Source organism: Gymnogyps californianus, chromosome 12 (assembly GCF_018139145.2).
Source record: "Gymnogyps californianus isolate 813 chromosome 12, ASM1813914v2, whole genome shotgun sequence".
NCBI classification, from domain to species: domain Eukaryota; kingdom Metazoa; phylum Chordata; class Aves; order Accipitriformes; family Cathartidae; genus Gymnogyps; species Gymnogyps californianus.
This window is the reverse complement of record NC_059482.1, coordinates 12466223-12480648: the sequence shown is the minus strand read 5'-3', so window position 1 is coordinate 12480648 and position 14426 is coordinate 12466223. Positions and strand designations below refer to the sequence as shown.

The 14426-nt window shown below is 36.0% G+C and overlaps 1 long non-coding RNA gene across 4 annotated transcripts in view; it reads right to left on the bottom strand.

The window, feature by feature from the left end:
* The window catches only part of LOC127021128 (uncharacterized), a 188686-nt gene that overhangs the window by 154603 nt on the left and 19657 nt on the right, over nt 1–14426 (bottom strand). For 2 of the 4 annotated variants that reach the window (XR_007767165.1, XR_007767168.1), the window contains exon 2: nt 9326–9396. The exons of 1 other annotated variant lie outside the window; for it this stretch is intronic. This is a non-coding gene — a long non-coding RNA (uncharacterized LOC127021128). Of the gene's footprint in view, nt 1–3782; nt 3903–9325; nt 9397–14426 lie in introns of those variants that run through there. One more of the 4 variants, XR_007767167.1, reaches the window with a different exon arrangement.

Sequence of the window (14426 nt, the reverse complement as noted above, 5' to 3'; positions counted from 1 at the left end):
AAGTAAATACATGGTTTACCATTTTCTCTACCCACATTTTTAGTTTGCATGCATTCAAGAAATAACTCTGATGGTTCTAGCATGTCCTTATGATGTCAAGGGCTAGCCTATTCAAATATTTGTTCAATTAAGTATATTAAAGCAATTCTCAGAGTCCAAAAAAACTACAACCTACCTTGAGATGCGTCTGTTGCACACCTTGTCTTAGCCAGCTCCTAGTCCCAGTAGATAAATTACACTTCCTCCTCCATAAACAATGTAAACAAACTCAGTCGTTAACCTTGACAACTTCCAGATCACAGAAGTCAGGAAGTTCAATGATTGTAGCTCTTAATTCTGCAGTGCCTTACCCAGGAAGCTGCATTGCAATAGTTTCTCTCTATTCTGAAAGGATAAAAAGAGCTGACCTACTGAGATTTAAACCTATAGTTTTGCTTTTAGTTCAAATATATAGAACAGAGTTCTGTCACAGAACTATTAAGAAAGATATCTCAGGACTTTGGAATTCTGAGAAATCATCTGTCTCTAAATTATTCTTTTGGTTATCCACATACTACTGAGTTGAGCTACCATTTTTGTATCCATTGTGCAATTCCTTTCTTATCATATTTCATTCTTCAAAACTCTGTTGTCAGCCACTTCATTATCTTCATTATAATCACTGTCAAGAGTGGAAAGCATGAAAGGCTTCAACTAACATCTTCCTAAACCAAACCCTTTTGTGCTTTATAAGTCGCTAGTGATCTCACATACCATATCTAGGCTCAAGCAGTGAAATATCAAGAGCATAATTCTTGCAAATTTTTGAGTATCATAAAGTCTTACTGTGTATATCATCCAGACTGTTATGATGTTACTTCTGTCTTTTGATATGGCAATCAACAAACATTTATATCCACATGTATAAAAGACATGAATAAAAGATGAAAGACAAACACAACTACACAGATATAAAAGAAGATCTGATACATATAAACATTTAGGCTATAAAGTATATTTTTTTCTATATCACTCTGCCTAGTCCATCCAATCAAAGACAAAATCCAGTTGAAGGAGTGACTTCATCAATTTTCCCAAGACATATTTATCATCAGAACTAAATTAAAGTAGGTCCCTTTTTTAATCTCAAGGTGATTTATGGCAATATTTCATGTTCCTAATCAAAAAGCACTTGCAAACTTTTGGGGAGACGAGACCTTTTCACTGGAAAGGTAACAATGGTGTCACAAGCAAAGTTATACAAGGACATTAGAATCAGAATAAGGTTCTCTTGTGCCTGCAGCCCTACCCTTCCCTTTCAGTTCGTCTCTGTAACGTACTAACCAATGAATCAACAAGGATGCTGCAGAACAGACATAGCTATGCAAACCTTCACAAAATTAAGGATGAAGAGTAGAATAGGTGGTGGAGAGCGAGAGACTACGATGGAACAAGAACTCTTTCAGGAAGTACGTAAATTGACTTCACAGAATACCAAGCTGACTTTCTAGCAGCGTTACGTGCCCCTTCATCTTCAATCTGTCCTGTTGACATTTAACTGGGAGTTGCTCAATAGTCCATGTTATTCACTTTAAAAATGTACACTGAAAGTAACAGATAGACCAAAGCCTGCTGTAAAGGCATCTCAGTGTTTCCTGAACTAGGAAATAAGCTAACAGGACCACATCATTCAAAGATTGTTACCAAAGGAAGTTAAATATATAAAATAAGTAAATTTTTTAAGCTATTCACGCAACTGTGAAATAAAGACCACTCTTTGCAGGAAGACGTTATATGTACAAACTCCACAAAATGTATTTTAAGGAATGTTATATTTAATGAAGAATAAATTTTACATGCCACCTACTAACAGCAGTTAGTTCCTCTGGTGGGTAGACCTAGAATGTCATGGGACCAAATGCAAAAAAAGCACTTTATGATTTATAAAAATCACAAAGGTGAGGTTTATTCCTACAGCTACCAAGGCTCTTCCTGAATAAAACAGTAAAATTCATGAATCTCAGCGGGGGCGGAAATCGTATTTCAGTACAGAAGAAAGCCACACTGGTTGGTTGGGAAAAAAAACCCAACCAAACAAGAAATAGAATTATGAGATATCCATTTATTACACTCTCATGCCAGACAAATCTGTCTTCAGACAGTTTTTGCACGATCTAAGTTGCTGAACAAAGATAAAATGGCATGAAAACTCCTCCTACAGGCATTGCAACTGAAGTTCACCTTCACATTGATGACATTTTTTGTTTTCTTTTTTCAAAACCATATAAAGATAATGTCATCTATTCTGATACTGCCAATTCAAAACAGGACTTGCTTGAGAATTGCAGAGTAGAGACCTGCCAGATAACACAGATACTGGTGATTTTTCTCACAGAAATTCTTCACATGAATAAAGATTATTTTTTTTTAAATGGAGACTAGGTATAAATACTGGAAGTGCTCTGAGAGGAAAAAAAAAAGAATAAACTCTCACATTTCTCTCGTAAAAGGAACCATTTTGTCAAGATCTTCATTTTAACTCTTTGCCTTTCATGAAAAATGAGCAGAAATCCTAAGAAGTCCAGCAGATCCTGGCCTCTGATAGCCATACAGGTTAGGTGAAAGCTGTGACTCCCAGCTTGAAATATTTAAAATTACTCTACTTTTGACTATTCACATTCAAAATGTTGATTCTAATTAAACAGTAATATTTTCTAGGTATATGCTTTTAGACACTGTGTTTCATAGTATTGAAATGTAAAATGAGTACCTCCAAAACTTCCATGATATTCTCCATTTCCCTCTTCTCCTCTCCCTGCCCGCCCCCCCCCCCCCCCTTGCTCTGGTTAGCCATGATTCACACATCTTTAGGAAGCCTGGAGCACAAATCCAGGGCGAGGGCAGAGGGGAAACACAGTTCAGAGAAGCTACTGGCCATCTCACATGTGCTTCAGAAGTAATGAAGGAAAGACCACCAAAAAACTGAAAATAAAAGAGCAGGTACAACAAAAAGAAGAGAAAGAGATACCAGAGTCCAAATTCAGTTGGTCAGACCTTTCCAGTCCGACAATTAGAATAATAAAAGGAATTTTTTCAAGCTCGTTAAGTAAGGATTTTTTTTGTATGTTGATATCTGCCTAATACAATAGGATCCTGGTCTACAAGCAGAGTCCTCAGGCAGTGGCACAGTAAAAATAATTATGTGAACAGGCCCTTAAATAACAGATGATAGAAATATACAATAGAATTACTCTGACATTCTTGGGAAAAACACTTACAGTCAACAGCTTTTAAATACAACTGCTATTCCCAAAATCAAGAGGTCTCCAAGTAATCCGCAGACCAGCAGTGAAAGACATGAAACATTCTACTTCAACAACAACAAAAAAAGTGAATATTACAACCAAAATTAGTTCTTACTTCATTCAGACTATAACTACTGGAAGAACCTTAGAAGCTATGAACACACATGCCACTTTAAATTCATGTGAATTCCCACTTGTAACAGAAATAAACTTTCTGATATAATCACTTCCTACATTACTTAACCCAATGAACAAAATCTATTTAAAAACGTCAGGCTTATAAATCCTCCTGGATTGGTGGAGGCAGGAGTAAGTTTTTAGTATGCATTTGAACTAAGATATAGCAGCAGAATTTGTCCTTCTGTGACTGCATTCTTCAGGTTTCTCTAACTAGCAATCCTTAGAGCATCTAAACTTTCATCTCTGACAGAACCATTCACCTCCTTCCTAACTTCTCATCTGAATAGTGTGGCTCAACTTGGCACCGACACTGCTTACCTTTATTCAGTTTTGCATCACCTGTGTCAGTAACATAAATACGCAAAGTCCTCACTGTTGCAGCCCTATGCTTCTTTTAGGGTCCGGTATTACTTGAAGAAGGACAGGTACTTTACACAGTCTAAGTTCTACCAAAAAAAACACACAGAAGAGGATTTCCTTACTTTAACATGAGAGTCAGGTTTTGAAAAGCTTATTTTATTTGGGAAATCATCAGTATTAATATTTTTTATTTTAAATATACATGCATCTCTTTCCTAATTTATTTCCCACATTTCTGTCGTGGTTTAACCCCAGCCAGCAACTAAGCACCATGCAGCCGCTTGCTTACTCCCCCCACCCAGTGGGATGGGGGAGAGAATAGAGAAACAAAAGCCTCGTGGGTTGAGATAGAGACAGTTTAATAGGACAGAGAGGAAGGGAAAATAATGATAATAATAATATGACAATAATAATACTGAAAGAATTAGAATATACAAAACAAGTGATGCACAATGCAATTGCTCACCACTCACTGACTGATGCCCAGTTAGTTCCTGAGCAGCGATCCGCCCCTCCCGGCCAACTCCCCCCAGTTTATATACTGGGCATGACATCATATGGTATGGAATATCCCTTTGGCCAGTCTGGGTCAGCTGTCCTGGCTGTGTCCCCTCCCAGCTTCTTGTGCCCCTCCAGCCTTCTTGCTGGCTGGGCATGAGAAGCTGAAAAATCCTTGACTTAGTATAAACGCTACTCAGCAACAACTGAAAACATCAGCGTGTTATCAACATTATTTTCCTACTAAATCCAAAACACTGCACTATACCAGCTACTAGGAAGAAAATTAACTCTATCCCAGCCGAAACCAGGACAACTTCTTTCTGTCAAGTATAGATTAAAATCTTGTTTTGAGGTGAAACATGTTGTTGGTTATTTCCACTTAATAGTTTAACCTGGAGTAAAATGAGCCTTCAGGACTCAAATGTGGCAATCACCTAAGAAAAACATGCTTTCCTAGGGCACTGGATAACTTCTTCCTCAAGAAGGTTTCAGCAAAACATTCAGAAAAAAACTGTATAAGGACAGAGCAAAAAGGAAGAGAGCCAACCTGTGCATAGGCAGTAATATAGGGTTAAGGTCTGACTTAAGGAGCTGTGTAAAGAAAAGAAACTAGGAGGAAAAAGGCACACCGACACAAGTCAGTGACATTTATCATGACATGTTTCTTTCAGTGACTCAGGCATTTTTTCACTGGACTCTTTAGGAATTAGGATAATTGATATTATTATTTCCAGTCCTTTGTACTACAATTTCGTTAAAGAAATCTGGTTTTCAGCAACTTTTTCAAACTTTCTCTATCACTACAATGATTATGACCATTGATAGTCTACTGAGGCGACAAGTTGGAAGAAATTTTAAAACATCCTCTTGGCTCCTAAGAGGCCTTTATCCACCCCAAAGCCATCTTATAATTTGCAATATGTGTCTTTTTTTGCTTCAGCTGACTGCCTATATTTGTAACTACATAAGACTCTACTTCTGTTTAGTATTATACTGCTATGGTAACCTTAAGAAAGGACATTACACAAGAGTATTACATCTATAGTAACAAAATCTTACACCTCATGTTTATGGCATGTCTAAATGTAAGGATTTCTTTAAGATCCTTTTTAAAAGGTAAAAAGGGGAACTGATGTAACCATATGATTACGTTAACTGCTATTGAAGCCTTCTGTATGATACATCCCAAAGATATTAATCTATTAAAAAATTTTAAAGATTGACAAATTCCTATTTTAAGTCCAACTGTTGATGCATGTGCAAGGGATTTCTGTTTTGCCATTTTACTTATGTTTGCCTGTTGGTCTACACTGTAATCGTTACTACTATGCAGCTTCTGGTCCAAATTATTTATATTTGACTAGAAGAGCACAAAGTTTATAACACTGGTACATTTGGAAGCACACCTTAATAAAATCATTAAATGCATACATTAAAAAAAGAAAGAAACAGGTTGAGTGGAAATACTGCCACATAACCTGGATTTTATCAAATTAATAGCACGATCTTCAAAGCAGGGAATACATGGACAACAGTCTTCATGTGAATGTTATTTCCAAGGATAGGACTCCTAACATTACAAATTCTAGTCTAAAGGGGAACTAAGGAAAAATTCATGTGCCATTATAGCAATCTAAAGCTCTTTTCTAACCTCATTTGTACTCTCCATAACTCACAATTTAAATTACACATGCACACAATGTCATAATCCACCTTTGATTTAAATTGTCAATACCCAAAGTTTCTCTCTTCCGGAATATAAGGCCTCTCAGTAATTCCACTGGGTATTATCAAGGTTTTGATAGTTGCAGAGACCAACATGGGAACATTAGTTCAAGTTGTGTTTGGTTGGGATTTTTTTAATATCTATGCTGCCAGGAATTAGAGCTGGAAAAGATACATCAGGCCATCTTGTTTCCATTCTGTCAATATTGTTCCCATTGCATTAATATAAAATTATTAACAGATTTTTTCCTTCCATTGAGTCCAAGCTACATTTAAATGCTTCATGATGGAACTTCTGCCACAAGTTGCACATTTTTCTCTCTAAGCTCTTTCTTAACATCTCAGCAATGCTATGTACACTAGTTAGCAGCCTCAAGCAGCTTTAAGCTGAGAAACAAAACCTAGGCAGCAAATTGTGTCACAGTCAGTGACAATGACAGTACGACAAGGTTTTCTGCATCATATATCATGCACAAAGAGTTTTCAACATCTGTCTGCTACTGCTACAAGTTCACCTCCTTTTTCCTCAGGAATATAGTTGAAAATGCTGCATTTGAAACTAAAGAAGCCTTTACTGTCTTAAAAAAATCCAGAAGTATTAACATGGCATATTGTGCACTGTTTGCACATTCAGAATACAAGGGAGAAGTCCTTGCCTTGCTGCCATACTTGAAATCTGTTCATATACCCAGGACCCAACTGTGTTGATCCTATTTGCTTTTGGGGAGAGAGAGGGGAGAGAGAGAGAGAGAGAGAGAGAGAGAGAATAATAATAATAATTGTAGTAGTAGCAGCAATAATAATAAAGATTCAAACAATCAAATGAGGGATGCTACATTTAATGAAATTTCACTTCATCCATATTTAAGTTCCTGGATTAACTCATTCCACAAAAGAAGTTACCTATTTCAGGTCAGCATACACTTATTTACACAATCTATTAATGTATACTTTTAAACCTGAAACCATTTTAGGTGCAAATATTATAGAAAATACAATTCTTCGGTTCAATGATTTTGATGTTTATTCTCTTGCTTAAATAATCATGATTTACATTCCACTCTTTTTTCTTTCTAGATATATATTGTACATACAGAAGAATAAACGTGGTACCGTTATCCGAAATTGTACCTAATGGTAAACGTAGCAAAGTTTAGGTATGTTTGGTTTAGTTCTCCCCCAAAAATTCCCACAAAAAATAGTTCAGAAATATATGTTCCAAGATCTATGCAAAATAATTTAATCAAATTTCTATTCATGAGTTACAGAATTTATTAAATGAAATATTTTTATTTATTTATGCAGAAAGATTTAAAAAATGTTGGGGTTGGGGGGGTGTTAAATCTTTTGCATTATCCCCTTACCAGCCAACAGCTAGGTACTGGAACAGTTTACTGGTGTAAAAGGAGTCTTTACTAGTATAAGTGATTTCTCTTTGGCAACTAGAAGTTATATTAGAAAAAGGTATGCTTGTATACTTCTGTATAGGTATCTGCTCTAGAAAGTTTACTCTCTCGATGACTATTTCAGCTGTACTTTCTAATATAGACTGCCCATACCCACTCAGACTACTGACATTGGTGCAAAATAGAAAATGACACTTTTTGACCAAAAGCATCTGAAAATTCAAAATTTACCAATAAAGTTTTGCATATAAGTCTCTAGCACCTAACCATAATCTTTTAACATACATATAATACAGATGTATTTCTTCCACCATAGTTCAAATTACTTCTAATAATGTATTCTTTTCAACTAGATAAAGGTTGTAATATATTTTAAATATAAGGTAGATTTTGCTCTCTGATATTTCCATTTATTTTTTTCCAACAGTTCTAGTTCTTCTAAATTCTGTAACATTGTAACCTGTGTCAAATAAGAATGAACTGATACTGATCTAAATCAGTATATGCCATGGTCTGTAATAATAAAATTCAGTTCTTACATGTAAAAAGCATAAAAGGAGCTCTATTTAGCATCAGCTGCAGTGATTTTAGCTGCAAGATTTATACCTGCTTCATAAGTGTCACCATAAGAAAAAGAATGTAAAAATTTAAGAGTTAGAGCTCTGGTTCAAAGTGTTCAAGCAGATGATTAAGTACACAAATAATCCCACGCTATTTAGCAACTTTAAGTATGCAAGTTTTCCCAAAAGTATATTTAAGTAGTTTACTGAATCATGACCTATAAGTTTTTGCAAGAGGTAGTTCAAGGAAGTTTGGCAAATTTTACTAGAATTACTACAGCATGCATTTTTAGACCCACGTGTCTAAAATTAGTCTCTAAATCCATAATTAGGCATCAAAATAGAGCTGTAAAATCTTGAATTATCTAGGATATGTTCAGACTGTACATTACAACCTCAGAGGAACTTAAGCTTTAGTTAAGCTTGCATTTAAATTATTGAAGTGTCAAGCTGGGGCCCTTGCTGTCTGCCCTCTAGGTTTTTAAACCTGTTATGCCAAGAAAGCTCAAGACAGCACACCACAGCAAATCGGTATGAATGGGCTAGTGTAAGGTTACTTGATCTCACAGTGCACTCCATTCGTAGGTTACCAGCTTCCGAATTTCATGTTACCACACTGTTGCCACATGCATTTGTGCCTGGACAACATAATTTTTTCCTAACCTCACCAATACTCATCTCTTCACAAGTTGTCAAATGAAAAAAGCACAAAGCGCTCAAGCAATGAAAAAAAAAAACCCACACAAGTTCTCTGAAGAGTTTTATATTAAGTGTTAACAGCATCTAAAATTTAGCAGTAATGCAACTACCTATGGCTATTCAAAAGACAGAAAGAATTTAAACTTCACTGATTGCAGTGACAGGTTGGTAGCAGCAAAAAGGGAGTTTTCAGTAGTCATTAAAAAGACATGTAATGTAATGCTAAAATTCCCCTCCCTCCTTTAGCAAATGCAATAGAAATTTGCTCCCTCCTCCCCCACTACTAGCCATGTAAATATCGCCCTTTTGAATTCAGTCAGTCCTCTATTAACAGCGCAATTAGCTGAAGCTGCCAGCGCAGCAGGTGTGGCAAACAACCAGGTACTTTGTAATCCTGTATGGATGGCATTAATCATTAGCAGTAACCACAGTGGTTTGCGATATAGCTCTAACTTCTCTGATCTAGAGACTAGACTTAATAATTCAGATATGAAGGACAGAATTCATCTAATTTAGATTTTATTTATTTTAGCATGAGATATCCAAGTCTCAGTTAATCAGACCTGCAGACTAGTCAATGGAGAACAATGGGTGCCAGGGAAAGAATCACCTGTTTAGACATCTGCTTTAGGCATTCCTAGGGCATGGCTCTTATCTTCTTATTTCTTCTGTAACTGTTACCTGTAGGTAAAGACCCAGTACAAAAGGCAAGAATCTAAGTATCTATATTCTACTCTGGTTTTGTAAACCAAGTTACATTTTAAACTATTAGACTTTTAATTTATACTATTTTATCAATGCTCATCCAAATAGGTTCTGAACTCAACTCCAGCATGATAAATTCTCATTACTCCATGTTTACATCATTATCTGGCCCACTACGCCTACAGAACAGGATAGCCCACAGCCTTTCCAGATACCACTCAGGTGTTAATCATCTTATTTTTGTATAGTTCAGGTGGAATATCTGCTTAGTTTGGATAAAATAAGCGGTATATAATGCAAAGACATATTGTACGCAGTCATTAAGTGAAATGCTACAAATGCTAATATCTAGACTACAATATATATGGAGAAGAAAACATGCTAAACTAAAGCAAAAAATATTCCAGGCTGTGAAGTGTAACAAAAAAGGCCCATGATGACAGTTTCATCTGAAAATAGCAGACTGAGACATATTAAAATTGGTTTATTGTCTCCCTAATGAGGCAATGTATGTAAAGCCCAAAATACTCTACAATCAAAGTTACCAGGTAGTGTAAGCTTTGAAAAAACCAAGAAGCAAATCTATAGCTGATAATTAACAACTTCCTTCATTGTTGACTACACAGGAAAGAGAAGGGTGTTTTTACTACTGTTCTACTCTCCTTTACTGTATGATGCTACCGCTATCATGTGGCCTGAACCCGATCTCAGAACACAGCAACTGCTTTATTTTTTTCCAAAAACTCTTATAAGTTGCAGTCAAGAGGGACTACTTTTTGTACACTAAAATGCTACTGTCATTTATTTAGTTAGATAGAATTAGAATAATCTGTATAATTACAACAAATCATAAGCTTTCAAGCTTAGCTGTAGTGTCATGAAGACATGAAGTTTTTTCTTATCCGAGGCTGTTTTCCCAGGCTAAGTATAACTCATCCCTGTGCAAACACAAACCCTTAAATACTGCTTATCACACCTTAAATAGCAAAAGAACAAGTATTTGTAACCTACCAATACAACCTATTCAATAATGAGAGAGTAAATCTAATGTAAATGTCTTAACGACCTTATTCTAATTCTCCCAAATTCCAAACAGAGGTTGATAGCCATCTTTTTTCCGACCACATAAGAAAGCACACAGGAAAAGGAGAGTAAAGATGGCTTGTTCAATGAAGCCTACTGCCTGTAGAAGCTACAATAATGAGGAAGCACCATTATTAATAAAATGACCTAGTTGACAAAAACAATTTGCAGAGATACTTTATCTGAAACTCTCTGCTTCCGACTGAACAACAATACAACACAATCATTTAGACTCCAGTCTTCTACCAGAACGCTATGTCCAAAGCATCCCGTCATTCAAGTCAACTACTAAGGTTTGATTTTTTTTTTCAATGTTCTCTTTGAATGTTTTCACAGACTCAAAATAATACATGAACCTACAAATTGAACCAAAATGTGAGGAACAGGATGTGAGCCTCTAAGTTAAATTTGGGGAAATTTTTTTCCCCCTAAAATCCTAGGGTTTTTTGGTTTTTTTTTCATAAATCCAGAATTATTTCTTGCTGTATATTCCTAACTGGATGTGTTCCATGCTGTGAGGGTTTTTATGCTTTGCCTTAAAATGCCTCACATTTAAACTAGGTTTTCAAAAGTGGCTATGTGCAAATCAAAATACTACTTATTCATTTGCCCAGGGTAATAATTATTTTTTATAAACTTGTCAAATATCCTTTGTTTCTTAATCAATATTCAGGGCATGTGGCAGACAAGCAGGTTTTGCGACTCCTGAAAGTAAAATTTCAGGACAATTTTGCAAGGTTGATATTAAAGAATGTGCATGATCATGTGCATGGAGTATTTCAAGGCTCCAATGAAAACTGTAAAACGCTAACAGATAATACAGAAAACTTCTATCCAAATCCACCAAATCCAAACTTGAAAATCATTGGGTAGACCGCAAAATATTTGAATGATATCTACAGATGATATCCCATCTATTATTGATGAGAAATAATAAACTGAATTCCAATACGAAAGCTTATCACTGAGCCCTAGTTGTGTTCAATGAAGAAATAATGGCATATCTATGCTTCTGGCACTGAAACCTATATAGTTTTGAGCTTAGGAAAGCACAAACTATAAAAAGAAATGAGCCATACATTCAAAAAACCCTACACGTGGCTCACAGTTAAGAAAAAAAATATATTTTTGGTGCACTCATATGGGACCATTTGATAAGATTTAACTGGAATCAGAAGGTATGCATTACTTAAGAGACAAAAAAAAACTGGTTTAGATCTGGCCATCATCTAATATTCAAACAAATATTGCCCCTCATACTGTAAAACTGCATGAAAACAGTGGGTATTAACCCAGTGGTATGACCAAATGATACCACACTTGAAAACTCTGTCGTCATGGATCCTTAGATATTTTCATATTCTGGACCCCATCTAAATGGAAGTATTACCTTGTGGATCACATCCCTTCTCATCTGCACTTTCATAAGCCAAGCTCCCTCATATTCATAATCGTGACTCATATGCATCACCATTTAGGAGCAAGTGCATATCTTTCCAGGGCTTCATAATTCCATCTGTCCTGCCTCAGATTTCCTGAAGTACAGGTGAATTCCACCAAATAACACTTTTCCTCAGGGGAAAAAAAAAAAAAAAAAAATTTCCCTGGATGCAATATGTAGAATGTATACATTTAGAGCAGCATATGGAAAAGCAATATTTAAAAGTACGTCTTGTGTATTAAAAATACGCATATGACTTAGAAACAAAAAAAAAAAAAAAAAAAAAAGGAGGAAAACATCACCATTAGACTACAATCTGTCTGCAGACAATCAAAAATCCATGGTTTTTGGAAGTTTAGGATTCAGACATAACTCAGTTGAGTAGAATATTCTGCATCAACTTATTCCTCCAAGGGCTACATCCAAAATAGAAGGGGGCATCTGTACAAGAAATCGTGTATGGGATACATTTAAAAAACAAAACAAAACACAACCACACACAAAAAACCCACCCCCTACATTCCCCTCCAGCTGGTCACTACGTTTCTTTTCCACACAATATAGAAAGTACTGGCTAGTAACACAGTGTCCCTAGCTTGATTTCAGGCAGCTGATACACAAAGAACTCAGCAGGATGAGCAGAACCTTTTCTATACTGTTTACTGTGGTGTGCACTCCTACTGCCTACAAGTAAATCTAGCATTTAATTCTTGGTGTGGACGAATAGTTTTACAGCACAGTCCATTATTGGTTATCCTGCAATGTTTGCAGAGCTACCCTTATGACCTTCAGTTCAAATCATCCTTAGTTAATTTTTGTCCTCTGTAAATGAACTTAGCTTTGCACTCCCATCCTATTTGACAGGAGAAGATAAATACATCTGTTACATTGTTCAGATTTTTTTTAAGTGTCTTTTCTAAAATTTTTTCCACCAAGATACAATTTTCCAGTTACCACATGAACAATGCATCTGATTGATTGTACAGTTTGTGGAAATATTGAAGAGGGCTCTCTCCCAAACAGTTTTAAATAAAGTGGGTTGTTTTGTTTTGTTTTTAAATCCATTTCTGATTTAAAAAACCAAACACTTCTCAGTCATACTTTTTGCCTGGATTTTCTAAACAGTACAATGAGAAAGCCTGATCAATAAATGTTCTCTGATGAGAACTTGTAAAACTTTTTCCAAATTCATACCCTGTTGTCATGGACTCACATCTCTCAAAGTACATAGTACTTCATAGGCAGTAGGGAAAACAAATGCTGAGAAATAATGAAGTAGAAAACAAAACCAAAAACCCAACCCCCCATTTTTACATTAGAAATCGATCTTGGGGACTATTTTGTCTACTTTGTTCTGATGTCACAAAAAATTCAAACTTCATATAAACTGCATGTCACTTATTCAGCTTCATACTATTTTTAAGTAGTCATTTTCTTTCTGCTGTTGTGTTTTTTGTGGTAATCCAGTCAGAGTTAACATTCCAGGTAGCACTGTCTCCAAAGCTATATAAACCTTTACTAGCACAAAGAAATTGCAAAGCAGGAAAAAGTTTAAATTATTGCAGAAATAAACCTAGAATATAAATGGTGCTATAAAACCCTACTTATTTCAGCACTTTTTTTTTTGTAATGCTCTGTCACTATCATGTGGCAATCACAAGAAATCTATTCTTCAAAAACGAGCTCTTAGCCACTGTTCAAGAACTAAAAATGCTTTTTTTCCAGATGGCCTAATGATAATGGCTTTTCACAGATCAGCTGCAAAAGTTGGTTGTTTTGTTCTCACTTCAGTGAAGTAAAATTCCAGAAATGCCACAGTCAAGTTAATCTCAAAGAAAACAGATATAATGAATACAGAATCAGGGGACTTGTCTAAAGTATGACTTTTGTGAAAACGCTATATTCAGTTCTGCAACTACTAAACCTCATCCTGTGAGGTGTTATATAGCTACAACTTCCACCAAAGCCAGGACCTCTTAGGACTAGGGCCAAGTCTAGACACACACACACACACACACAAACACCTCATTGGTGGAAGCATCATTTTTGTTAACTGATCATAAGGTCAGCGTCTTTCCTGAGTCTGAGTTCGGCACTGTGAAGGAGGACACTAGGAGGAGGAGCATCATGGGCCTAATTATAGCTCAGTAATTCTGATACCAGTCTGATAGTCCCAGCTTGAGCTGTGAGGGTATTTGCCTACAAAACACCAGTCACAGATGGCAGCTATGGGAGTTTACACCAACGAAGGACTGAGCTCTGTTGTGCTCGTAAGCCATTTTGCCCTTCCTCAGCAGAGATTCTGAATGCCTACATCTTTAAGCCCGAGTGCATTCTGGTAACCGTTTCTCAAAAAAGGATAATAGAACTAAAAAGGGCACTGGAGACAAGAAACAAGGATAATCAGAAGTATAAAAGTATAGGACATAAATTGCTGGCTTCCAGAAACAGGGAGCACAAATTTGGGAAAATATAACCCTAC